This window comes from Bos indicus, chromosome 15 (assembly GCF_029378745.1).
Source record: "Bos indicus isolate NIAB-ARS_2022 breed Sahiwal x Tharparkar chromosome 15, NIAB-ARS_B.indTharparkar_mat_pri_1.0, whole genome shotgun sequence".
Lineage (NCBI taxonomy): Eukaryota > Metazoa > Chordata > Mammalia > Artiodactyla > Bovidae > Bos > Bos indicus.
This window is the reverse complement of record NC_091774.1, coordinates 60148396-60175372: the sequence shown is the minus strand read 5'-3', so window position 1 is coordinate 60175372 and position 26977 is coordinate 60148396. Positions and strand designations below refer to the sequence as shown.

General features: G+C 38.6%; 1 long non-coding RNA gene across 2 annotated transcripts in view; it reads right to left on the bottom strand.

The window, feature by feature from the left end:
• LOC139187180 (uncharacterized) overlaps nucleotides 1-25659 on the bottom strand; it is a 75607-nt gene extending 49948 nt beyond the window's left edge. Inside the window, exon 1 of one of the 2 annotated variants that reach the window (XR_011570790.1) lies at nucleotides 25462-25659. This is a non-coding gene — a long non-coding RNA (uncharacterized lncRNA). The remainder of the gene's footprint in view (nucleotides 1-25461) is intronic. The other variant, XR_011570791.1, reaches the window with a different exon arrangement.
• Nucleotides 25660-26977: the final 1318 nt, after the last annotated feature.

The following is a 26977-nucleotide window of genomic DNA, read 5'->3' as shown; positions in this document are numbered from 1 at the left end:
AAAAATACACTTAAGTGTATAAACCTCCACCAAATTCAATACTTAATGAAAACCTCTGATTTCTTTAGTCCATAATTGACTTCAGAATGAGCACTTCTTATTTCAGGGCTTATCATGAGAAACACTGGACTGGAAGAAACACAAGCTGAAATCAAGATTGCCGGGAGAAATATCAATAACCTCAGATATGCAGAAGACACCACCCTTATGGCAGAAAGTGAAGAAGAACTAAAAAGCCTCTTGTTGAAAGTGAAAGTGGAGAGTGAAAAAGTTGGCTTGAAGCTCAACATTCAGAAAACGAAGATCATGGCATCCGGTCCCATCACTTCATGGGAAATACATGGGGAAACAGTGGAAACAGTGTCAGACTTTATTTTTTGGGCTCCAAAATCACTGCAGATGGTTTAACTGCAGCCATGAAATTAAAAGACGCTTACTCCTTGGAAGGAAAGTTATGACCAACCTAGATAGCATATTCAAAAGCAGAGAAATTACTTTGCCAACAAAGGTCCGTCTAGTCAAGGCTATGGTTTTTCCTGTGGTCATGTATGGATGTGAGAGTTGGACTGTGAAGAAAGCTGAGTGCCGAAGAATTGATGCTTTTGAACTGTGGTGTTGGAGAGGCCTCTTGTGAGTCCCTTGGACTGCAAGCAGATCCAACCAGTCCATTGTGAAGGAGATCAGCCCTGGGATTTCTTTGGAAGGAACGATGCTAAAGCTGAAACTCCAGTACTTTGGCCACCTCATGTGAAGAGTTGACTCATTGGAAAAGACTCTGATGCTGGGAGGGATTGGGGCAGGAGGAGAAGGGGACGACAGAGGATGAGATGGCTGGATGGCATCACTGACTTGATGGATGTGAGTCTGAGTGAACTCCGGGAGTTGGTGATGGACAGGGAGGCCTGTTGTGCTGCAATTCATGTGGTCGCAAAGAGTTGGACACGACTGAGCGACTAAACTGAACTGATACCTATTAAACCGATCGTTCTATGCCATCTCTCTGAAATGTTGACAATTTGATGAAATAATACTTGCTTAATATTGGCATTAGAGGCTGAGCTAGAAGCAGTGAAAATGCTTGATCTTACTGTTTTTGTTTGCTTTTACAATTGCTTTCCTAATTTTATTTTTATGTTAATTTTACTTTAAGGATATTTTCCCCTTAATATTTATCAGATAAAGGTTGACAGTTGGTGAAAAAATAATCTTCTAGTGTTTCAGTGCAAGTTTACCTGCAAATCTACTACCTCTGGAAGCACTTACTGCCAAAGGCATATCAATTTTAAATTCCTAATATACAGGGTTTTCTTTCTAATGAACTAACATCTGCTTAATAATTTGTTAAATTCAAATACAGCTTTCTATATTGTGTTTCTTGTACTTAGTTGGAAGGCGATTAACAGAACATAATTATCCTTTTATGCTTTTACCTTCATAATGGACTTTCAGGAAAATGAGAATATCTTCTAATAATGTTCTGTAATTTCTTCTTTGCTATATATTTATCCAATATAACATGACTCTCTTCTACTAAAAAGCACCTCATATTTACCTGTATAAAATTTTTCTCCTTGGCTGTCAGAATTACCCCTAATGCAGCCGCTTTCTCAATATTTTTGTTCTTTTTCAAGAGAAATTATAAGTTGAAACATTCAGCATGTGCTTAAGTCCTCCATTCCTACCATCCCTTACTTCTGTAGTGCTGCCTTCGCAATCCGTATTAGACAAGCCTTGAACATAGCGCCCATCGGATCGAGCAGACTAAAAATCAATTCCTTAACAATGCCACTTTTGTTTCTATTCTTGGAGAATGGAACGGCAACCCACTCCAGTATTCTTGCCTGGAGAATTCCATGGACAGAGGAGCCTGGCAAGCTACAGTCCATGGGGTCACAAAGAGTCAGACATGACTGAGGAACTAACATTTTTCATCCTAAATCTGTGTGTGTGTGTGTGTGTGTGTGTGTGTGTGTGTGTGTGATTTGCCACATTACTCCTCAGTGGTCTGATTTTAAAGAGGGTTATGATATCTACTTGAATTTGCTGGCCATGATCTACCCCTCATTTATTATTTCTTTAGGGATATCCTATTTATGGTTTTCTGGTTTTCTAAGCCTCTACAGAAAAATCTCCATTTGAAGAAGAAAAAGAAGTAAAAAAAAAAAAACCTTCCATTCATTGATTTGTAATTATCCATAATTATCCAAGTCAGTCCAGTGGACTTATAATGCCTTTTAATGAGCCTCTCTATCACCAGCTTCCTTAATCTGTCTTTTCTTTCTTAATTTCCCACTTCTCTCCACTCTGAATCATTTAGTCAATCTGCATGGTCTCTGCTGGTAACAGGGCTTTATGTTCCATTCATCATGAGCACTTATACAGTGATATGCACATAACCCATACCACACTGCATTTTAGTTGTTCTATCTTATGTCTCCTACTGAGTCAAGTGTTAAGGGAATTACACATCTAACTTTCACTTGAGTACCCTTAACAGCACCTTGTACATATTGCAAGTGCTTATAAATATACACTAAAGGAATAAATAAATCTGTAATGTTAGCCCTTATTTTTCCTGTACAACTACTCAAACTGATTGTATTAGAACTAAAAAGTCAGTAGTTTGCTTCATAGCAGTCACTAAATTACATGCACTGAATGCAGAAAATGGCAGTCAGAATAACTGATTAAAACAACTGAATCAGATTCCGCTACTGGGCTTTAAAGTAAAACATTAAGCAGAAATTTAAATTGTTTCCTGTATTAAATGTCAACACAAATCCAGACAGACATAATCACATTAACGTCTTCAACATATCAACAGTCAGATGTGGAGAAGTGCTTGAGTCATTTACTTCAGTCAATACTTAAATAGGAAACTGAATCCTTAAAATGAACTCTTTCAATTTTCTATTTGCATAATTAAAGCTATGGAAGAAGCTCATTTGCACAGTTTGTTTTCCCATGATATGTAGTTACCATGACAATGCTTATTGTTTGAAGATGATCAGGGTATTAGTATGAGTATTATTCATTGCAGAGTTATCAGAGAATGATCTTACTCAATAAGTCAGTACATTTGAAAAAAAAAAAAGAATATAACCATTCTGAGCTTTTCTTAAATGAGATTTTTAAAATTAAATTTTAGTAAAGATGGAATTTTTTCTTCCCAAATGCAGAGTATTACTAATCTATTCAAATGTCACAAAACACCAGCTTAGATCAGGTGATGCACAAGCTCTGTTCCCTATAGATAGATGGAAATGCCTTCTGTTCATGATAAAAACCCATGGTGACAGTGTCACAGAAAGAACATTTCAACAGCAACTGCATCACCAAGAAAAATTCTCTTCTAGAATTATGATCATAGGATTAGGAAAGTGTTTCTTTCTTCCATAGTTAAATAATTTAATTCTGTAGAATGAAGTATATAATATGTAGCTGCTGCTGCTGCTGCTGCTGCTAAGTTGCTTCAGTCGTGTCCGACTCTATGCAACCCCATAGATGGCAGCCCACCAGGCTCCCCCGTCCCTGGGATTCTCCAGGCAAGAACACTGGAGTGGGTTGCCATTTCCTTCTCCAACGCATGAAAGTGAAAAGTGAAAGCGAAGTCACTCAGTCATGTCTGACTCTTAGCGACCCCATGGACTGCAGCCTACCAGGCTCCTCTGCCCATGAGATTTTCCAGGCAAGAGTACTGGAGTGGGGTGTCATCGCCTTCTCCGACAACACAATGTTACAACCCTACAATTTGGCTGCTGCTCTCCCATTGGGATTTGTTATTAATTATATAACACATTTGATTCATCAGGATATAAAACTGGGTCAAAATAAAAGGAATATTAAATTACAATATTTGTTCTCTGAAGTACTTTAAAGTTTTCAGAAGACACCTTTCTGTTGTTTCTTGAGTGGTTTGTATTATTTCGTATTTCAAAATAACTAGTGACCTAGTCTCATTCTCCTTGAGCTTCTCAAACTAAATCACTTACAGTTTTTGAATATAAATAAATCACTCCAGATGGTGATTTCAGCCATGAAATTAAAAGACGCTTATTCCTTGGAAGGGAAGTTATGACCAATCTAGATAGCATATTAAAAAGCAGAGACATTACTTTGCCAAAAAAGGTCTGTCTAGTCAAGGCTATGGTTTTTCCAGTGGTCATGTATGAATGTGAGAGTTGGACTGTGAAGAGAGCTGAGCGCTGAAGAATTGATGCTTTTGAACTGTGGTGTTGGAGAAGACTCTTGAGAGTCCCTTGGACTGCAAGGAGATCCAACCAGTCCACCCTAAAGGAAACCAATCCTGAATATTAATTGGAAGGACTGATGCTGAAGCTGAAACTCCAGTACTCTGGCCACCTCATGAGAAGAGTTGACTCATTGGAAAAGACCCTGATGCTGGAGGGGATTGGGGGCAGGAGGAGAAGGGGATGACAGAGGATGAGATGGCTGGATGGCATCACCGACTCAATGGACATGAGTTTGGGTAAACTCTGGGAGTTGGTGATGGACAGGGAGGCCTGGAGTGCTGCAGTTCATGGGGTCGCAAAGAGTCGGACACAACTAAGTGACTGAACTGAACTGAATTTGAAGTAAACATATAAGAAGAAATATTTGAATCTTTACTTTCAGATTACAAATACACGCAGTTGTGATACAAAGTAGGAAAAAATAACTTTTAAAAATAAAATTTGATTTCCAAGAAATGCCCTATTTTTTGGTGGCTTTCACTGCTCTCTTTCCTACTCAACACCATCCCAAATAGACTCATTCTGCCTCTCTTTAGATTAACTATATTTTGGCTGACAAATTAGAGACTTTGACAACCTGCAACTGCTTAGAATTGAATGAGTTTGCTATGACTGTCACATCAGCCATCCTAAAGAAATTTAAAGGACTAGTTAAAAAATCAACTTTCATTTTTGAAAATGAAGTACCAGCTTTTACCTTGAACTAAAAACAGCATTTTTAAAATTGATACTATTCAAGTCTAACAAAATTTAGATAAGGAAAATCTGCCCATATAGTTTTAAAAGAAATAAAGCTTGACCATGTCTAGAAGGTAAAGAGAAAATAGTTATAAGAAGTCCTTAAAATATTCATTTTTCTGAATATTTTTATATTCAGAAAGATATTTTAATAGTGGGTCAATATTCATGGCCCATTAATTCCATATTTAAAGAAGCTCTCTCATATTGAGGAATTTCATTTTTAAGAATCTCTGTATAGCTCTCTTAGGAAGATAATCCTGAAATACAAAGAAAGACTTCAATACAAAGCATTCTTTTTAACAGTATCAATGTATCTGAAAGATTTAAAAGTCTTACATTGTTTTAATAATCAAGTAAATTATGTTGAGTTCATAGAAAGGACACAACCCAGCTCAAACTTACTTAAGCTAATTAAAAATGCATACATCAAAAATAGAAGAAATATATTGGCTTTGTAAAAATGTGATAAACAGAAATTTGAATTAAATAGAGTTAGGAGACCAGAAGGGGGAGCTCTCACGCCCTGTGATAACAGCAGAACCCAACAGGAAGAAGAAAGCCTGCTCTTCTTTCCTGGCAAGGACTCAGCCAATGAAAAGCCAAGCATTCTGTGTTCACTGTAGCCCTGGCAACCTCCTTTCCCCTCTATATAAGCATTCTCCTTCCCTTGCTGTGTGGGCACTTGCATATGGCTTGCCATGGCTGTAGACCTCAAATTGCAATTCTGTTGATTGTGAATAAATCAGTTTTTGCTGGAAAAATATGTGGCAGTCTCTCTGTTCAGGTCAACAGTTTACACAGTTAAAATCCTAGGAGAGAGATACTAAGGAAGATATGTAAGTACTGGGGAGGAAAAGCAATCTCTCCAGTTTCATTCAAGTGGCTTGCTTGCTTGAAGTGTCTCCATGGCTGCCCCCAACACTAGAACTACCAGTCTTTCAAGTTCGGCATAAGAAATAAAAGAGACCTCTTATGAATTTGATATGGGCACTGGAATTTATTCTGATTACACCAACTTGTTTCTTGTTTCAGTGATGTATTACTGAAATAATCACTGTGGCTAGCAAAATTATTCTAACTGGCCAAATTTTGGTCAAGTGCCTACCTTTGAATGAATCACTATAACAAGAGAGATTCTGTGAGTGTTTTGTGTTTTGCTTTTTTGTTTTTCTAAAAGTTGTGTGACCTTGTGGAAAGAATACTAACTTCTTTTTTTTTTTTTTTTTTTAGAAATAAGTATTTTTTTTAATTTAATTTTATTTTTAAACTTTACATAATTGTATTAGTTTTGCCAAATATCAAAATGAATCCATCACAGGTATACATGTGCTCCCCATCCTGAACCCTCCTCCCTCCTCCCTCCCCATACCATCCCTCTGGGTCGTCCCAGTGCACTAGCCCCAAGCATCCAGTATCGTGCATTGAACCTGGACTGGCATCTCGTTTCATACATGATATTTTACATGTTTCAATGCCATTCTCCCAAATCTTCCCACCCTCTCCCTCTCCCACAGAGTCCATAAGACTGTTCCATACATTACTGTCTCTTTTGCTGTCTTGTACACAGGGTTATTGCTATCATCTTTCTAAATTCCATATATATGCATTAGTATACTGTATTGGTGTTTTTCTTTCTGGCTTACTTCACTCTGTATAATAGGCTCCAGTTTCATCCATCTCATTAGAACTGATTCAAATGAATTCTTTTTAATGGCTGAGTAATACTCCATTGTGTATATGTACCACAGCTTTCTTATCCATTCATCTGCTGATGGACATCTAGGTTGCTTCCATGTCCTGGCTATTATAAACAGTGCTGCGATGAACATTGTGGTACACGTGTCTCTTTCCCTTCTGGTTTCCTCAGTGTGTATGCCCAGCAGTGGGATTGCTGGATCATAAGGCAGTTCTATTTCCAGTTTTTTAAGGAATCTCCACACTGCTCTCCATAGTGGCTGTACTAGTTTGCATTCCCACCAACAGCTGGAGAGGGTGTGGCAAAAGAATACTAACTTCTTGTGGGCCAGCTCCCATCTATTAAATGAGAGATTTGAATCAGAGAGATTTGGATCATTCTGAAATCCTTCTACCCATAGCTATCTATGATACAGCAGTGTTGTCTATGGGCTGACTTGTGACATAAAAATATTTCCCAGGCAGAAACAAGCATTTTAGGATAAATTTAATAAACCTGAAGCATGTGCTCTGTTACCCAACAAGTCCTGCAAAAATATCACAAGTATTTGAAAGAACTATGCCAAAGAGGACAAAACCCAAATTTTAGGTGTTTTTCTCTCTTTTTTCTTTTTTAATAAAGTATTTTAAAATATTGATTTGATCAGATTGGACTAGAACATTTTTGGTTGATGTAAAATGTGGATATGTAATCAGAACCTAAGATGAACCCAATCTTGTGGATTTTTCCAGATGCTTACAAGGGTGCATCAAAAATGAAAACAATCTTGCAATGTTATGCTTTAGATTTGTAGGACTGGAACAATTTGCAAGCCATATAGCTTTCTACTTGAATTTTATGTTATATTCTTATATCAGTTCATGTTTCCACACTTGACCACGTAAATGGAGAGCTGAATATTCAGAAGACATCCAGTCTAAGAGATCTTTCTGTCGCTTCTAACCTGATTTTGTTTCTGAGAGGAAATGTTGATACATTGTTAGAGTTCTATCTTTTGGACACACAAGAATGAATGAGGTCTTGTACTAATGCAAAAGCTTTATCCCAAGAAACTAAACAAAAAAAATGTACTGATAATGTTAATAATTGGGTTTTTGCTATTGTCAGTATATGCCAGATCTCATAAATTTCCAAGAAGTGGGGGCTCAAGGGTAGGGTGGGAGACAGTGGATCACAGCACGAGGAAAAGTGAAAAGTTGATCCTCCCTCTCCTGGAATTCACTGGCTAGTTGAATTTTTTGGTGCATAGTGTACTGCATGTGATGTGGTACAGTTGGCACCTTTACTCCCTTTCTTTAGATTATGTGATGTTTTATATAGTTATGTATCATGATTTACCAAAAGTGGAGTCAGAGATATAAAAGGAAATGTCTCAAGTGAAAAATTACAGCCGGTATCGAATCTATGGGAACCCTATTTTTAGGAATGAGGGTTTCTTCACAGGCTTTTGGATGACAAATGACTCATCACACATATACTACATATTCGGCAAATCTTTCTAGAAACTGTATTGAATAATTAGAAATTCATTAAAAAGTCACTATAGTTTATAAAATATTTAAAATAATTACATATGATTATGAAATTACTTCATAAAGCACAGAGCAAATCATAAAGTTCCTGCATGAGTCATTCAAATCTTAGACCCAGTTTCCCTTCTTTTAGGCAAATGGTTCTTATTCACTGATTACAGATTTTGATTAAGCTAGAGGAATAAAGAATGTCTTGTTGGTCTGTAGGCTTTGCCAAAGAAACAGGTTTTTTTTTTTTTTGGAATAGAAATAAGACTAGACACAAAAACATACATATTTCACTCTCCTGATGAGAAACATCATGACTAGTTGAGAAATGTATCACTTAGGAGAATATTTTACAGGAATATTTATAGGAAAACTTGTACTTCTACAGGGATATACACTTTTCCCCCTGCATTTAATGAGATTTTTTATCAAATCTGTCTATAATGGGATGCAGCTAATTTTATACCAACTTGTTTAGTACTGACTTAGCCAAATGAGTAATCATTTGGCCTTTCTGCAGGAACCATCTTGATAGGCCACACATTGATTCCAGCAATATTGTTTTTACAACATCAAGGGAGGAGGAGAGAAGAAGCCACAGAGGAATAAAAAATAGAAAAAGAGAGGAAAAATGAAGAAAAATGAGAAAAACGTAGTGCTTTTTTAAAGAACCTGCTATATGCCTGGCCTTGCCATATAACAACACTGAAATAAATATTATTAGCCTTGTTTTGTAGACAAGGCAACTGATCAAGGGGGTTACATAACCCTCCTTAAGTCATAAGCCCTTGATCAGTTCCCTTATCTACAAAACAAGGCTATAATATTTATTTCAGTGTTGTTATATGGCAAGGCCAGGCAAAGGGGGTTAAAAATCCCCCTTAAATCGTACCTGGCTTCCTGGGTAGCACCATGTTAAAAATTCATCTGCCAATGCAGGAGTTGTAGGAAGACGTGAGTTATATCTTCGGGTCGGGAAGATCCCCTGGAGTAGGAAATAGCAACACATTCCAGTATTCTTGCCTGGAAAACCTCAATGGACAGAGGAGCCTGGTGGGTTACATCCGTGGGGTCACAAAGAATCAGACACTACTGAGCGACAGAGCACACATATACACAAGTCAAACCTAGTTACTCTGTAACAAATGTTAACCCCCAAACCTAGTGGCTTAAAACAACTGTTTTACTTGCCTGTGGGTCTCTGGATTGAGCAACCTGAGATGTGCTCAGCTGGACAGGCCTTCTGTTAGACTTGACTGGGTCACTTATGTGGCTGCAGCCATCAGATGCTTTGCCTTAGCTGAGTGGTCCAAAGTGCCTCACTCTCATGTTTGACTGCTGGGAATGACTATAGGCCAGGCCACATGTCTCCAGTAAGCTTTCATAAACTTCTTTATACAGGGGCCACATTAAAGAAAGCAAGCTCCTTTATATAAATGCTTTTCAAGACTCAGTTTATGTTATGCTAAGTTTAACAGTATCTGGTGTAAATATTACACATTTAAAGAGTGGTAAAATTAAGATTCAGATCCAAGTCTTTCTGATAACAATCCTTCAGCTCTTCCAATGCTCCTGTTAGTCTTTGGTATTTAGTGAGATAAGCTTTCACTTTTTCAATAAATGTTGCAGAGACCAAAATTGGGATGGATAGCTATGCATGATTTGGCAGTAGTAACAACCTATCTTATTAAAGGTCTGCTGCTGCTGCCAAGTTGCTTCACTCATGTCCGACTCTGTGCAACTCCATAGACGGCAGCCCACCAGGCTCCCCCGTTCCTGGGATTCTCCAGGCAAGGACACTGGAGTGGGTTGCCATTTCCTTCTCCAATGCGTGAAAGTGAAGTCGCTCAGTCGTGTCCGACTCTTCACGACCCCATGGTCTGCAGCCTACCAGGCTCCTCTGTCCATGGGATTCTCCAGGCAAGAGTACTGGAGTGGGTTGCCATTGCCTTCTCCTACTGATATAAAAAATATTTTTAATATTCCTTGCATTAGTTAGCTTTTGCTATGGCAACAAACACCTCCAATATTACAACAGAATACAGTAATTACAGTTCTCAGATTGTTCTCAGAATGCCACAGAAGGTCCAAAGGGTCAATTTGCATTTCAAAGAGTCATGTAATTTATTTTGATAATACAATTCTTCTCAAAAACTTTCTTGGCAACTTTCCCATGTATTTCAACATTTTCATCTCCTTTGCTAGGGACCATGTCAATAAACCTTTTTTGTGGTATACATCACTTACTAGAGCTCTGCTGTCCAGTCCAGTAACCATCAGTCAACTATGGCTGTTGAGCATTTGAACTGCAACTAGTCTGAACTGAGATGGAATATAAGATAAAGCACACACTTGTTTTTCACACCGAGCAACAAAAAAAATGGAAAATTTCTCATCGGTATTTTTATATTGATCACATGCAGACATTGTTTTATTTTGTATATATTGGATTGAATAAGAATATACTTAGTAAGTTAATAAAATTATTGAACTTAATTTCATGTTTCTTTTCACTTTTTAAAACACAGTTATTAAAAATTTTAGGTGACATGTGATTTGTAGTATGTTTCTATTGGACAGAGCTAGACTGTCATTAATTTTGGTTGTCTTGAGATTAATGTTATTCCTTGGGATATCAACCCATTTAGGTCTTTTTTCTGAGACCTCTGTCCAACTGAGAGGATTTTCTGGACCTATTTTAATCTAATGACAGGTTGTAACAAATGTGTGATGGCCACATTCTTGATTAGTTTTTTGCTCTGTGACTGCCTTAATTTGAGAACATTTTACTGGTGGGAGATGCCACCTAATCCACCAGTCCCAGAATGTTTAAATTATCTTTTGCTCTTTATTCAGCCTTGGAAGCATGCCAGTTATACTCATAGCTCATTCTTTCTTATAATAGGTAATCAAATTGAGCTAATAACACCCAAATTGTGCTATGAAAATTCTGCTCAATATCTCTTTTGCCCATCAGAAGTTTATTAGATGTATTTTGTGCTTCCAACTTATTGCAGGTAATCATTTTATCACACATTTTACTAATGCATAATATAGACTGTTATTTTTCCTGCCTCCTATCTCAGTTTACTTGCTATATATTTCCTAGTTCTATAGTTTAGGGTTCCTTTTGGCATCATTCCACTTCTGGCATTTACTTTACTGGTCAATATTTGTAGGAATTAACAATTCCTATATCTTCTAGGCTAAAAACAAACAAAAAATAATAATATCTTGCTCTGTAACATGAGAGCAACCGGTTTCCATGTTTCTTCTTATTCTAGAACCCACAGGGACCTACTATCTAAAGATGCTCCTCTCTCGTGGTAAAGGGTAGGAAGGAAACAGATACAGAGTCAAGCACTGAAGGCATATTTAGTCTCTGCCTAGGTATGGCAAATGTCTGTTTATATTCCATTAGCCAAGGCATGTTATAAAGCCAAGCTCAAAACCAATGTGTACAGGGAAGGGAGAGAGGTGGGAAGGAAATAAATCATTAGGAACTTACAATTCAATCTATCACATTACTTTTTCAAAATTATCTCCCAAAACAATTTTCATATAACAGAAGAAAACCAATATTCTTATAGTCCACCAAACAGTCCCTAAACCAGTACTCCCTACACTAGTCAATCTCTACAATTATTTGGAAAAAATTAGTCAATATGCAAAAATAAAATGTAACTTCAAAATTTGAGATTTCCTGCCAATGACAATATTTTTAAGAATGTACCACACATTGTAAGGCCAGTTCCCACACAAAATACTATATCTAACTGTTTTGAACATTGGTGACATCATTGAATAAAATTAGGACTCTCTTAGATTTAACTTTCAGTTCAGTTCAATTCAGTCACTCAGTCACGTCTGACTCTTTGCAACCCCATGAACTGCAGCACGCAAGGCCTCCTTGTCCATCACCAACTCCCGGAGTCCACCCAAACCCATGTCCATTGAGTTGGTGATGCCATCCAGCCATCTCATCCTCTGTTGTCCCCTTCTCCTCCTGCCCTCAATCTTTCCCAGCATCAGGGTCTTTTCCAATGAGTCAGCTCTTGGCATCAGGTGGCCAATGTATTGGAGTTTCAGCTTCAACATCAGTCCTTCCAATGAACACCCGGGAAACATCCACTGTTTCATTATTTACAATAGCCAAGAAATGGAGAAACCCCAGTGCCCATCAACAGACAATTGGGTTAAGAAGATGTGGCGTGTGTGTGTGTGTATATACACACACACATATACACAGACGGGAAAAATGGACGTAGGGGCATATTTCCTCCTCTTGGGCTCTAAAATCACTGTGGATGGTAACTGCAGCCATGAAATCAGAAGACATTTGCATCTTGGCAGGAAAGCTATGACAAACCTAGATAGTGTGTTGAAAAGCAGAGGCATTACTCGGCCAACAAAAGTCTGTATAGTCAAGGCTATGGTCCTCCCAGTGGTCATGTACAGTTGTGAGAGCTGGACTATAAGGCAGAGTGCTGAAGAATTGATGCCTTTGAACTGTGGCCCTAGAGAAGACTCCTGAGAGTCCCTTGAACAGCAAGGAGATCAAACTAATAAATCTTAAGGAAAACCAACCCTGAATACTTGTTGGAAAGACTGATGCTGAAGCTGAAACTCCAGTATTTTGGTCATCTGATGTGAACAGCTGACTCCTTAGAAAAATCCCTGATGCTGGGAAAGATTGAGAGCATAAGGAGAAGAGTGTGTCAGAAGATGAGATGGCTGAATGGTATCACTGATGCAATGGACATGAACGTGGGCAAACTTCAGGAGATGGTGAGGGACAGAGAGGCCTGGCATGCTGCAGTCCATGAGGTTGCAAAGAGTCAGACAGGACTGGGTGACTGGACAACAACAACACACACACACATATATTTATGTACATATATATAAGGAAATATTAGCCATAAAAAGGATGAAATTCTGCCATTTGCAGAGACTTGGATAGACCAAGAGAATATTATGCTTACTGAAATTAGAGAAGACATACTATATGATAATCTAAAAAATAACACAGTGAGTGCATATGCAAAAGAGAAACAAACTCACAAAGATAGAAAACAAACTTGTGATTAGCCAGAGAGAAAGAGAAGGGAGGAGGGGCATTTTAGGGGTATGGGATTAACAGATAAAAACTAGCATGTATAAAATAGATAAGCAATATCAGTTCAATTCAGTTGCTCAGTGGTGTCTGACTCTTTGTGACCCCATGAATTGCAGCATGCCAGGCCTCCCTGTCCATCACCAACTCCTGGAGTTCACTCAAACTCATGTCCGTCGAGTTGGTGATGCCATCCAGCCATCTCATCCTCTGTCGTCCCCTTTTCCTCCTGCCCCCAATCCTTCCCAGTATCAGAGTCTTTTCCAATGAGTCAACTCTTTGCAATAAGGATATGCTATATAACACAGGGAATTATAGCTACTGTCATAATAATCTACAATAAAGTATAATCTGCAAAAATACTGAATCATTATGCTGTACACCTGAAACTAATATAATATTATAAATCAACTATGCTTCAATAAAACACTTTTAAAATAAAAAATTGTGAAAAAAATTGTGAAAGAACACAATGAATAAAGCACTGGAAATAATATGCAAAAAAAAAAAAAATCCAAAACAAAAATACAGCAATTGCTGTTTTGCCTTTTACTTGCATTTTGCATCACAAAACTGAAATTAACTTCATGGGGGGGGCAATTTTTTAATACATTCAATTAACACAGACTTTTCATTTTCACAGTATACTTCCTTTCTCTTTGACATTCATCTATTAATAAAAATGAAACCATACCAATTTGAACTCTAAAAATCTAAACCTCAGATAATGCAGGGTACTTTTAATTATTTCAAAATAAGATCGCTGCCCTCCTTTAGAAAGAATGATCAAAATTCTTTTCTCTTCTTCACTGTGTTTCTGGAAAATCATTTTTCCTAGGAATACCTGTGGTATGCACAGTCTTTTAAAAACTTCCTGAAGTCTTGAAACTTACACTTCTATGATTTCCAATCTAAAATATTCAAATGCAAAAGTGACATTTTATATATTGTGAGTTTGTAACTAAATAAAAATTACTCCTAACCCAGTTTTAAGACTGGAGATTTAGAAAACCAAAATGAATCAACTTAACTGAAAAATATTTATGATATTTTACCAAAGATATACAAATGGCAAATAAGAATATGACAAGATCCTCCATATCATATGTCATCAGGGAAATACAAATTAAAACAATGAAATATCACCATATACCTATTAGAACGGCCAAAATGTAGAACACTGACAACACCAAATGCTCATAAGGATATGAAACAACAGGAACTCTCATATACTGCTGGTGGAAATGCAAAGTGTCACAGCCTCGTTGGAAGATATTGGTGGTTTATTATAAAACTTAACAGTCTTAACATACAATCTATTAATTACATTCTCAAAGCAGCTGAAAATGTATGTCCACACAAAAACCTGCACATAGATCTCTCTAGCATCTTTGCTTGTAGTTGCCAATACTTGGAAGTAACCCAGATATCCTCCAATGACAATCCTCCAAAGTAGCTCAGTTGTGTCCGATTCTTTGTGAACCCATGGACTATACAGTCCATGGAATTCTCCAGGCCAGAATACTGGAGCAGGTAGCCTTTCCCTTCTCCAGGGGATTTTCCCAACCCAGGGATCAAACCCAGGTCTCCCACATTGCAGGCATATTCTTCACCAGTTGAGCCACCAGGGAAGCTCAAGAATACTGCAGTGGGTAGCCTACCACTTCTCCAAGGGGTCTTCTCGACCCAGGAATAGAACTGGGGTCTCCTGCATTGCAGGTAGATTCTTTACCAGCTGAGCACCAGGGCAGCCCTAAAGGTTGGGAACTGCTGCCCCATGGACTGCAGTCCACCAAGCTCCTCTGTCCATGGAATTATCCTGGCAAGAATACTGGTGTGGGTTGCCATTTCCTCCTCCAGGAGATCTTCCCAACCCAGGGGCTGAACCAGTATCTCTTGCACCTCCTGTATTGGCAGATGGATTCTTTACCAGTGTGTCACCTAGGAAGCCCCTAGGTGATTGGATAAACTGTGGCACATCCAAGCAATGGAATATTACTGTGCTGCTGCTAAATTGCTTCAGTCGTGTCCGACTCTGTGCGACCCCATAGACGGCGGCCCACCAGGCTCCCCCATCCCTGGGATTCTCCAGGCAAGAACACTGGAGTGGGTTGCCATTTCCTTCTCCAATGCATGAAAGTGAAAAGTGAAAGTGAAGTCGCCCAGTCGTGTCGGACTCCTAGCGACCCCATGGACTGCAGCCTACCAGGCTCCTCCGTCCATGGGATTTTCCAGGCAAGAGTACTGGAGTGGGGTGCCATTGCCTTCTCCAGGAATATTACTCAGTGCTTAAAAATTAAAAAAGAGCTACTAAGCCATGAGAAGACTTGGAGATAACGTATGAGCGTTTTATTAACAGAAGAAGCCAATCTACAAACTGCATGTTTTCAACTATACAACATTCTACAAAAGATAAGACTATGGAGACAATAAAAAGATCAGTGATCCCCAGAGGTGTAGTGGTACGGGGTGAAAAGGCAAAGAATAGAGGCTTTTTAGGGCAGTAAAAATACTCTGTATGGTATTATAATGATTGCTATATGTCATTATACATTTGTCCAAACCCAAAGAATGTATAACACCAAGAGTGAGCCCTAAGGTAAACTATAAACTTTGAGTGATTATGATGTATCAATATAAGTCCATCCATGATAAAAAATGTACCACTCTGATATGATGTTGATAATGAGGTTATGCATGTTTGGAGAGGGGAATATAGACCTCTTAATTTTGCTGTAAACCTAAAACTTCTTTAAAAAAAGTCTTAATTAAATTTTTTTGTTGTTATTTTCACTAATTTTAAAGCTGCAGACATCAAAACTACAGTGAAGTTTTAACCATAATAACCCTTACATATTTTAATAAGAAATTAAAGTCTTAGGCAATCAAGCTATTTTATACCATCAAATAGCAATCAGGTCAGATCAGTCGCTCAGTCGTGTCCAACTCTTTGCGACCCCATGAATCGCAGCACGCAAAGCCTAAATAGGAATAGATATTACTTATTGAGCAGAGATACCAAAGGAACATTTCATGCAAAGATGAGCTGGATAAAGGACAGAAATGATATGGACCTAACAGAAGCAGAAGATATTAAGAAGAGATGGCAAGAATACACAGAAGAACTGTACAAAAAAGATCTTCACAACCCAGATAATCACGATGGTGTGATCAATGACCTAGAGCCAGACATCCTGGAATGTGAAGTCAAGTGGGCCTTAGAAAGCATCACTACAAACAAAGCTAGTGGAGGTGATGGAATTCCAGTTGAGCTATTTCAAATCCTGAAAGATGATGCTGTGAAAGTGTCACACTCAATATGCCAGCAAATTTGGAAAACTCAGCAGTGGCCACAGGACTGGAAAAGGTCAGTTTTCATTCCAATCCCAAAGAAAGGCAATGCCAAAGAATGCTCAAACTACCGCACAATTGCACTCATCTCACACGCTAGTAAAGTAATGCTCAAAATTCTCCAAGCCAGGCTTCAGCAATATATGAACCGTGAACTTCCTGATGTTCAAGCTAGTTTTAGAAAAGGCAGAGGAACCAGAGATCAAATTGCCAACATCCGCTGGATCATGGAAAAGGCAAGAGAGTTTCAGAAAAACATCTATTTCTGCTTTATTGACTATGCCAAAGCCTTTGAATGTGTGCATCACAATAAACTGTGGAAAACTCTGAAAGAGATGGGAATACCAGACTACCTGACCTGCCTCTTGAGAAATTTGTATTCAGGTCAGGAAGCAACAGTTAGAACTGGACATGGAACCGCAGACTGGTTCCAGATAGGAAAAGGAGTTCGTCAAGGCTGTACATTGTCACCCTGTTTATTTAACTTATATGCGGAGTACATCATGGAAAACACTGGACCGGAAGAAACACAAGCTGGAATCAAGATAGCCGGGAGAAATATCAATAACCTCAGATATGCAGATGACACCACCCTTATGGCAGAAAGTGAAGAGGAACTCAAAACCCTCTTGATGAAAGTGAAAGTGGAGAGTGAAAGAGTTGGCTTAAAACTCAACATTCAGAAAACGAAGATCATGGCATCTGGTCCCATCACTTCATAGGAAATAAATGGGGAAACAGTGGAAACAGTGTCAAACTTTATTTTTCTGGGCTCCAAAATCACTACAGATGGTGACTGCAGCCATGAAATTAAAAGACGCTTACTTCTTGGAAGGAAAGTTATGACCAACCTAGATAGCATATTCAAAAGCAGAGACATTACTTTGCCAACAAAGGTCCGTCTAGTCAAGGTTATGATTTTTCCTGTGGTCATGTATGGATGTGAGAGTTGGACTGTGAAGAAGGCTGAGTGCCAAAGAATTGATGCGTTTGAACTGTGGTGTTGGAGAAGACTCTTGAGAGTCCCTTGGACTGCAAGGACATCCAACCAGTCCATTCTGAAGGAGATGAGCCCTGGGATTTCTTTGGAAGGACTGATGCTAAAGCTGAAACTCCAGTACTTTGGCCACCTCATGTGAAGAGTTGACTCATTGGAAAAGACTCTGATGCTGGGAGGGATTGGGGCAGGAGGAGAAGGGGATGACAGAGGATGAGATGGCTGGATGGCATCACTGACTTGATGGATGTGAGTCTGAGTGAACTCCGGGAGTTGGTGATGGACAGGGAGGCCTGGCGTGCTGCGATTCATGGGGTCGCAAAGAGTTGGACACGACTGAGCGACTGATCTGATCTGATCTGATTCAGCTCTTATTGTATGCTAAGAATTGAGGCATTTAGATAATTCATTCATATAATTACTACAACTTCAATCTCTAAATGCTCTATTAGGTTAAAAAATTAATTCAAATTCAAAGTAGGAAAAATGGAAACTATAGTAAAGTTGAAAGAATAAAATTATTAACAACCAGAATTTCACTACCTAGGAATCTCCTTTGTTAACTTAGGCTGCATAGAGCTTTTCCTTATGCTTCTTCCTTAGCATGATTAGTTCTGTTTTGATGTGAATAAGTATGCATCCACATCTTTTTCTAGCTATTACTTCATATTTGTTTCAGTTACTACTTTACTATATATTATGGACTTTAATGGAGAAGGCAATGGCACTCCACTCCAGTACTCTTGCCTGGAAAATCCCATGGAGGGAGGAGCCTGGTGGGCTGCAGTCCATGGTGTTGCTAAGAGTCAGACACAACTGAGTGACTTCACTTTCACTTTTTGATTTCATGCATTGGAGAAGGAAATGGTAACCCACTCCAGTGTTCTTTCCCGGAGAATCCCAGGGATGGGGGAACCTGGTGGGCTGCTGTCCATGGATGGGGTCACACAGAGTTGGACAGGACTGAAGCGACTTAGCAGCAGCAGCAGCATGGACTTTAAGATATCTAAATAAAAATTTAGCTCCAGTTTACTACTGTAGCAGCAGCCTATGAGAATTATAATACCTTCTGGGATTGAAAATTTCATTTTGCATGGATTCTTTACCATGTTTACTGAATTTGCTATTCCAAAGGATTCTTTTTTGTTTGGCCTCCAATATATAAAATAATTTGGCCACATACATCCTCTTTATTGGTATTACCTCTACCAATTTTGGAAAATCTAGATAACGAAAAGAATCTGAGGAAGGAAGTCATAGCTAGGACAATGATGTAATTTATCATTTAAAGTAAGACATTTGTGAGAATGACAAAGAGCATTATTAAAATTTATACCAAAACAACAAACCTAAAACAAGACTACCCAGGGAAATCAGAATGAACCTACCTATAGCCCATTGGCTCTCTATGTGTAGATTACTCTTAACCTTGAACCTCTCAGTCCAGGCACTTCTGAATGATGGTGATTGATAGAGAATTCAGTGGCATCTACCCTTTTGGTTTCTGTATGCCCCTATTCTGCTCTTGGTCCTGTTTTCCCTTAGATCTAGGTCTCACTCTTTCCCTGCTACTGAAATGCACACTTCTACATTACCTTGCTTCTGCACTGGGCAGAGGATCTCAGAGGATAGGAATGGGGTGCTCCAGAGTATCTCTACTCCTTCCTCTCAGTTTCTGGGGGCAACTGGGAGGAATTGCATTCCACAAATGCTTCCAGTTCCTTCCAGGCAGTCCTGCTGTGGTGTATCTTTCCTAGTTGTCTGTCCTTAGCAAAATATTTGTGCCTGATTTAGGTGATGTTATCCGAAGAGGAAGATGAAGATGTGGTCTTTGGGACAGGAGCTTTATTACATTAAAGTTATGGAAAACCAAGAATCTTCTTCACTGGGATGTTTCTATTTACTTTAATGTGAATAATCTAGGTTCTTTAAGGAAAGAATACAAAACACAAATAAGCAAAAAGAGTTTCATAGAGGATGCCATACATGCTTTTCTGTACTTTGTTCACATATTGTAATTGAAGCCCATGTAATTATTCCCATCTAATACAGATGTAACATCATTTTGAAGAGCTGGAAATTATTTCATAAAAATGATTCACTGTATATTCAATAACTTATTTAACTTCCCTTATTAGAACACTTAACTATTTCTTTTTTCCCTGTTGCAAACAATACTATGAGAAATATATGTTGTAACAAACATACACAATTGTACACTCATAAAATTAATTTATCTACAATGACGAATTATTGATAGTAGATTTTTGTCTTAAAATTTGTCTTTGTTTTTAATGCTTTTAACTTACATTGCTAAATGATTCTTCAGCATACCTATGTACTAATGATTCTTCAGCAGATCCATGTATTATTATTTACTCAAAGTATGTTACTTGGCCATATTTCTTCTTTTGTGATTTGCCTATAAATGTCCTCAGACCATCATTTCTCATATGGTGTTCATTGTTCATGTTTTCCTTCTACAGTTAAAATAAGTTAATTACATGTCTGGTTGTCATATGTCTTACATATATTGTTCTTAGTCTTTCAGCTATAGTTTTAGTTTTTTTATGATATAGACTTTTACTTTTATAAGAAGAGTTTTCCTCAACCTAGAGTCAACGGCCCTTGTCCTCACCCTCTCTCCAGGCTTGCCAAGTTAAGCTCCTAAACTTTAACTTTCTCATATGTAAACAGAAGAAGATAATAATATCTATCTGATAGATTTGCTACTAGGAATAACTGTATTTTGATGAATGAAAATTGGGTCTAATAGATAAATGCTATATAAGGCTTGATGTATAGTAAATACTCAATCTATTCAAATATAGCACCTATCTCATAGTTTTCTTAATTTTTATCTCTGTAGTCTAGCTCAAGTTTTTCTTATATTTAACCAATTAAGTTTTCCCTACTATTATGTGCTTTTACTGAAATGTGACAGTTAATGAAGTTCTTTTATTGTTAATTTTCTAGCAGTTCTTTCTTTCTTTCTATTCATTCATTTTCCTACTTATCTTGACTTCTGTATTTCACCTTTTTGTCCTCTATGTTTGTTATACTACTGTTATTGAATTTCCCTGAGGGTATAAAAATATTTTCTTCTGTTACAAAAGATTATTTTCAGAGGTATCTATTTACCTTCGTTTTAAGAGTAAGATTTTATTGCTTTTATATTGTAGTATTTTTCCCTTAGTACTACATTTTAAATTGCTTTGTTTTCTTTCTCTATACTTTCCCTTGAATAAAATAAGTTTTGCCTAAACTAAAGCCTGTGTTTGCTTGTAAAACTGCTCTTGTTTCTACTTCCTGTGCTTCTGGATGTTGTTTGAATCTCTTTTTCAGTTCTACAGCTTGAGGACTGAATAATGCAAATAATTCTATGTTTTTGGAAGATAATTTTCTAATGCAACACTGGTCTGCTAGCTGTCTTTCATATCTAATTCCTGGTTATTGGATTTTTAGGAACTGATGCAAAAGCTTTTGAAAATTTCTACAGAAACTATTACCAGGGTTTTCCTGTCTCTGTCACACAATATTTTAATTGTGGATATTTCACCTCTCTGAATACATCACCAGCCATGTCCATCTCCATGTTTGCATGCCATTTCCACTGCTCACAATGAACTGACTCACTGGAAAAGACCCTGATGCTGGGAAAGATTGAGGGCAGGAGGAGAAGGGGGCCACAGAGGATGAGATGGTTAGATAGCATTATCGACTCAATGGACATAAGTTTAAGCAAACTCTAGGAGATGGTGGAAGATAGAGGAGCCTGATGTGTTACAAAGAGTCGGACACGACTTAGTGACAACCACCACCTACTTTACTCTAGTTGTACCTCAGATGTTGCTATGTTTGGGTTTAGAAATTTGACCAGAAGAGGAGAAAAAATGAAGAGAAGGGATGAATTGGCAGGACAATCAGATCATATCAGTCGCTCAGTCGTGTCCGACTCTTTGCGACCCCATGAATTGCAGCACGCCAGGCCTCCCTGTCCATCACCAACTCCCAGAGTTCACCCAGACTCACGTCCATCGAGTCAGTGATGCCATCCAGCCATCTCATCCTCTGTCGTCCCCTTCTCCTCCTGCCCCCAATCCCTCCCAGCATCACAGTCTTTTCCAATGAGTCAACTCTTCGCATGAGGTGGCCAAAGTACTGGAGTTTCAGCTTTAGTATCATTCCTTCCAAAGAAATCCCAGGGCTGATCTGCTTCAGAATGGACTGGTTGGATCTCTTTGCAGTCCAAGGGACTCTCAAGAGTCTTCTCCAACACCACTGGAGAAGGGAATGGCAAACCACTTCAGTATTCTTGCCTTGAGAACCCCATGAACAGTATGAAAAGGCAAAATGATAGGATACTGAAAGAGAAACTCCCCAGGTCAGTAGGTGCCCAATATGCTACTGGAGATCAGTGGAGAAATAACTCCAGAAAGAATGAAGGGATGGAGCCAAAGCAAAAAGAATACCCAGCTGTGGATGTGACTGGTGATAGAAGCAAGGTCTGATGCTGTAAAGAGCAATTATGCATAGAAACCTGGGATGTCAGGTCCATGAATCAAGGCAAATTGGAAGTGGTCCAACAAGAGATGGCAAGAGTGAATGTCGACATTCTAGGAATCAGCGAACTGAAATGGACTGGAATGGGTGAATTTATCTCGGATGACCATTATATCTACTACTGTAGGCAGGAATCCCTCAGAAGAAATGGAGTAGCCATCATGGTCAACAAAAGAGTCCGAAATGCAGTACTTGGATGCAATATCAAAAACAACAGAATGATCTCTGTTCATTTCCAAGGCAAACCATTCAGTATCACAGTAATCCAAGTCTATGCCCCAACCAGTAACACTGAAGAAGCTGAAGTTGAAAGGTTCTAGGAAGACCTACAAGACCTTTTAGAACTAACACCCAAAAAAGATGTCCTTTTCATTATAGGGGACTGGAATGCAAAAGTAGGAAGTCAAGAAACACCTTGAGTAACAGGCAAATTTGGTCTTGGAATATGGAATGAAGCAGGGCAAAGGCTAATAGAGTTTTGCCAAGAAAATGCACTGGCAGGACAATAGTGGGACTATAAAACTATTGTCTCTCATTTACTAGGAAAGGAATTGCTGCCAATTCTCAGATTGCAGAATCTCTGGTACTCCAAGTCAGAACATGTATAATAAAGGACAGGTAAACACTATTTTTCTTTCTTTCCTCATGCAGTATCTAATTCTGAAATTAAAAACTGAATATGGGACAAAAAAATGTTTCATAGATGGAGAGAGCCCTTCAGGGGAAATGAAGTGGGAAAACAGAAATAAATATATTAGGGTTAAAGGAAGATGAGTCTGATAAAGTAGGTTGGGAATAGACTATAACAGATTTTATATACCAGGACATTTCATTTGTGGTTACAATGTAAGTTGGTATTAAGGAATCATGGAATATTTTAACTGAGAAATTATCATAATTATATTTGAATTTTACAATGATTACCCTGTTGGAACCATGGTATATGATATATTTAAGGCGAACAGAGTCAGGAGTCAGGGAGATAAATTTAGAAACTATTACCATATCTAGGTGAGGGATGATAAAGGACAGAATAAACTTCAAAAGTTGGTAAGAAGGAAAGAGAAATAAAATGAATTTTGAAAACTATAAGTTATCAAGGTTGAAGGATCAACTGGGGAAAAGCCTCCAATAAATTTTCCCCCCAACTTCACACTAAAACAACAAACAGGACACAGGGAAGAAAAAATAAAAAAGTCACACCTTCAACAAAAAGTGAGATGTAGAAGAATTTTCATTCTGACAGAGAAAGTGCAGACATCCTAATGAGGTGATGTGTAGCAGGCCTATTAGAGAGGGATGAGACGCAGGGTGAGGGGAAAAGTTATGGATGCAGGAAGAGGACCAAAGAGCATTATCACAGGACAGTGTGGTTTCCATCACTGCGTGACCTCAGGGCTATTATAGAGAGATTATAATAGGTGTCAATATTTTAAACAGTATGTGATTTAGCCTAAACTGGATGAGATGGCTGGATGGCATCACTGACTCTATGGACGTGAGTCTCAGTGAACTCCGGGAGTTGGTGATGGACATGGAGGCCTGGCGTGCTGCGATTCATGGGGTCGCAAAGAGTCGGACATGACTGAGCGACTGATCTGATCTGATCTGATTCTGAAGCTATGATTTATTCACACCAGACACACACACACACACACACACACTCACACACACACACACACATATGGAGTAGGTGGGGGAGAAGGGAAGAGAGAGGGAGAGAAAGAGCATAAATACTTTGACAGTGTGGTCTGACCACATTTATAAGTAAGTCATAAAAGAAGAAACATAGACAATTAGCATGATTTTAATAAACCTATTCACATAATGACTAGGGAAAAACTAGTCTTACATGGGAAACTGATGTGAGTATTAGATAATTCCAGTTCAGTTCAGTTCAATTGCTCAGTCATGTCCAGCTCTTTGTGACCCCATGGACTGCAGCACACCAGGCCTCCCTGTCCATCACCAACTCCCAGGGTTTACTCAAACTCATGTCCATTAAGTTGGTGATGCCATCCAACTATCTCATCCTCTGTTGTCCCCTTCTCCTCCTGCCCTCAATCTTTCCCAGCATCAGGGTCTTTTCAAATGAGTCAGTTCTTTGTATCAGGTGGCCAAAGTACTGGAGTTTCAGCTTCAGCATCAGTCCTTCCAATGAATATTCAAGACTGATTTCCTTTAGGATGGACTGATTGGATCTCCTTGCAGTCCAAGGGACTCTCAAGAGTCTTCTCCAACACTACAGTTCAAAAGCATCAATTCTTTCATGCTCAGCTTAAATATATATGTGCCTTTTGACCTTAAATCTTAAGAAAAATATATACAAGAAACAGTGCCAGTCCCCTTTAGACACAAACATTTTCAAGTATGTTTAGAAAGCAAAGCAAACCTGACAACTGGGTCAAATTTATATATATGCACGCATACATTTCAATTTCTCTTTGAAATTATCTTCCATAATTGGACCCTTAAAATTAGCTTCCATAATTGGACCCTCTAAAGGCCCCAGTTTCTCAAGTTGTACATGATCCAGGTAAACTTTCTCCCTTAAAACTGGAGATTCCAGGTACCTTTTTGAGCAGTGCTTTCTCCAAAGGGAAATCACACCTATTCTGGGTTGTCAGATACTTTGAAGTTTTTATTCTTAAATGTAGTATAGAGGGTGTAGGCGAATAAGGAGAGATTTAAAAATCTATCTTAAACATCCAATTCTTCAAGCTCTGTTCTGGCTCCTCATCTTCTAACTAGGACTATCCCCTACAAGTGAAGCAGGCTTTCATCTAATTCTAGCTGAAACTTGACAGTCTCATTAGTTTTTTGATGACATTTCCTGTTCCTTCCATCACCGAGGCCTTTTGCATGACAGACACTGTCTGACTGGGGCCCTGAAGTTTTCTTCAGAACTTCAACCCTCTGGTTTCCAGATGGGAATTCTTTCATATGCACATCAGCTCTCTGCCCAATTGATCTGTCTGAGATATTTCTTTTGTCCTGGTTAACTATTTTCATGCTCAGCATCATTACTAGTACTCCCTGGAAATAATCTCTTCTGTTGCCCACATCCTGCACTGTCAGGCTCTAAGAGGACTTACACAAAGGAGAGAAAGGTGCAAAGCCTCCTTCTATGACTCACATGATTTCAGAGTCATCTCTGGGAAAGATGAGACTACGAATTAGGAAAGAATTTCAACAGCTCCTCCATCCTCCTTTTTCTCCTCCCGTACCTGAGGTTTTGTGGGATTTCTATACAACGACTTTGGGGACTCACTCAAGTTCTGAAAGAAGGAGCAGGGGAATTCAGACGCAACTTTGGCAGTTCTAACTCTGGTGCGTCCAAAGCAGTCAAGATGTCAGCTGGGGTTATAGAGATCTGAAACGTTGACTGAAGCTGGAAGATCTACTTCCGGGATAGCTCACTCACACGGTTGGCAAGTAAGCACTAGCTGTTGGTGGGAGGCTGCTTTCCTCGTGGGTATCTGCACGGGGCCACGTGAGAGTCCACGCCACATGGCGGCTCGCTTCCCCTGAGCGGGTGATCCCAGAGACAGAGACAGAACCTGTGGTGCCTTTCACAATGCCAGGAGGAAGCTGTAACCCCATATACGCATGCACTAAATCATTTCAGTTGTGTCGGAACTCTGTGCGGGACTGTAGGCTTTCAGGCTCCTCTGTCCATGGGATTATTTCACATCAAAAGTTTCACATCACTCCCATATTTTAGATCATGCAAGCCAGATAGTGATTCAAAATGGGAGGGAACTACAAAAGAGCGTAAATATCAGAAGGTAGGCTGGTTGGTGGCCATCTTGGAAGCTGACTAGTACCCGTTATTCAGCACTGGTCCTGTCATAAAGAAGTCTTAATTAAATAATGGTTTCCTTAATTTAACATAAAATTATGTTTAATGACATATGAATTTACTATACTATATTCTCTTAAGTTTTCTTCATTTGTTCTTCTTGTAAATTTTCTATCTGGCATAACACAACACAATGGGTGTCCCTAAAACATTGCTTTCTTCGTATCTTTATCTGTGCTAGTCTCAAACCCTCATTGGTAAGCCACCAGTTTTTAGCTGTCAGAGGTTGTCAAATTTAGGAAGATTTCTATGATGTTCCTGTTAAGTGCAGAAAAATAAACCCTATAGTTTATTATTACCTAAAACGCAACTTTGAAGACAGTTGGCTCTTTAGTATAACAAAATATAAAGGCTAAAACAAAGTGACTAAATAAACAATGTGAATGTTCTCTACCTTAATAAATCTGACCCATGCAAGTTTTTAGAAGCGATCCAATAATCACTGTGCAAATCAAGGGGAGAAGAGGTTTATTTATGTAACACAGAAGTCTTATACATTATTTTTATCAATTTGAATTTTTAGTTTACTTGTTTTCTACTCTACCAGAAGGATGAATTAGAAGATTATCTGGACTTGTATAGGCTTCTCTGGTGGCTCAGATGGTCAATCCCTGGGTTGGGAGGAGCCCCTGGAGAAGAGAATGGCTACCTACTCCGTATTCTTGCCTGGAGTATTCCATGAACAGAGGAGCCTGACAGGCTGTAGTTCACATTTCAAAGAGTTGGACACGACTGAGCAACTAACACACACACTATATGTACACATATACATGTACATATATTTATATATATGCATTATATGTGTGTGTATATATAACTTAAAGTTTACTCAAGAACGTGTATTTTTCTGTATTATAGTTGGTGGTACCAGATGTTCTGGG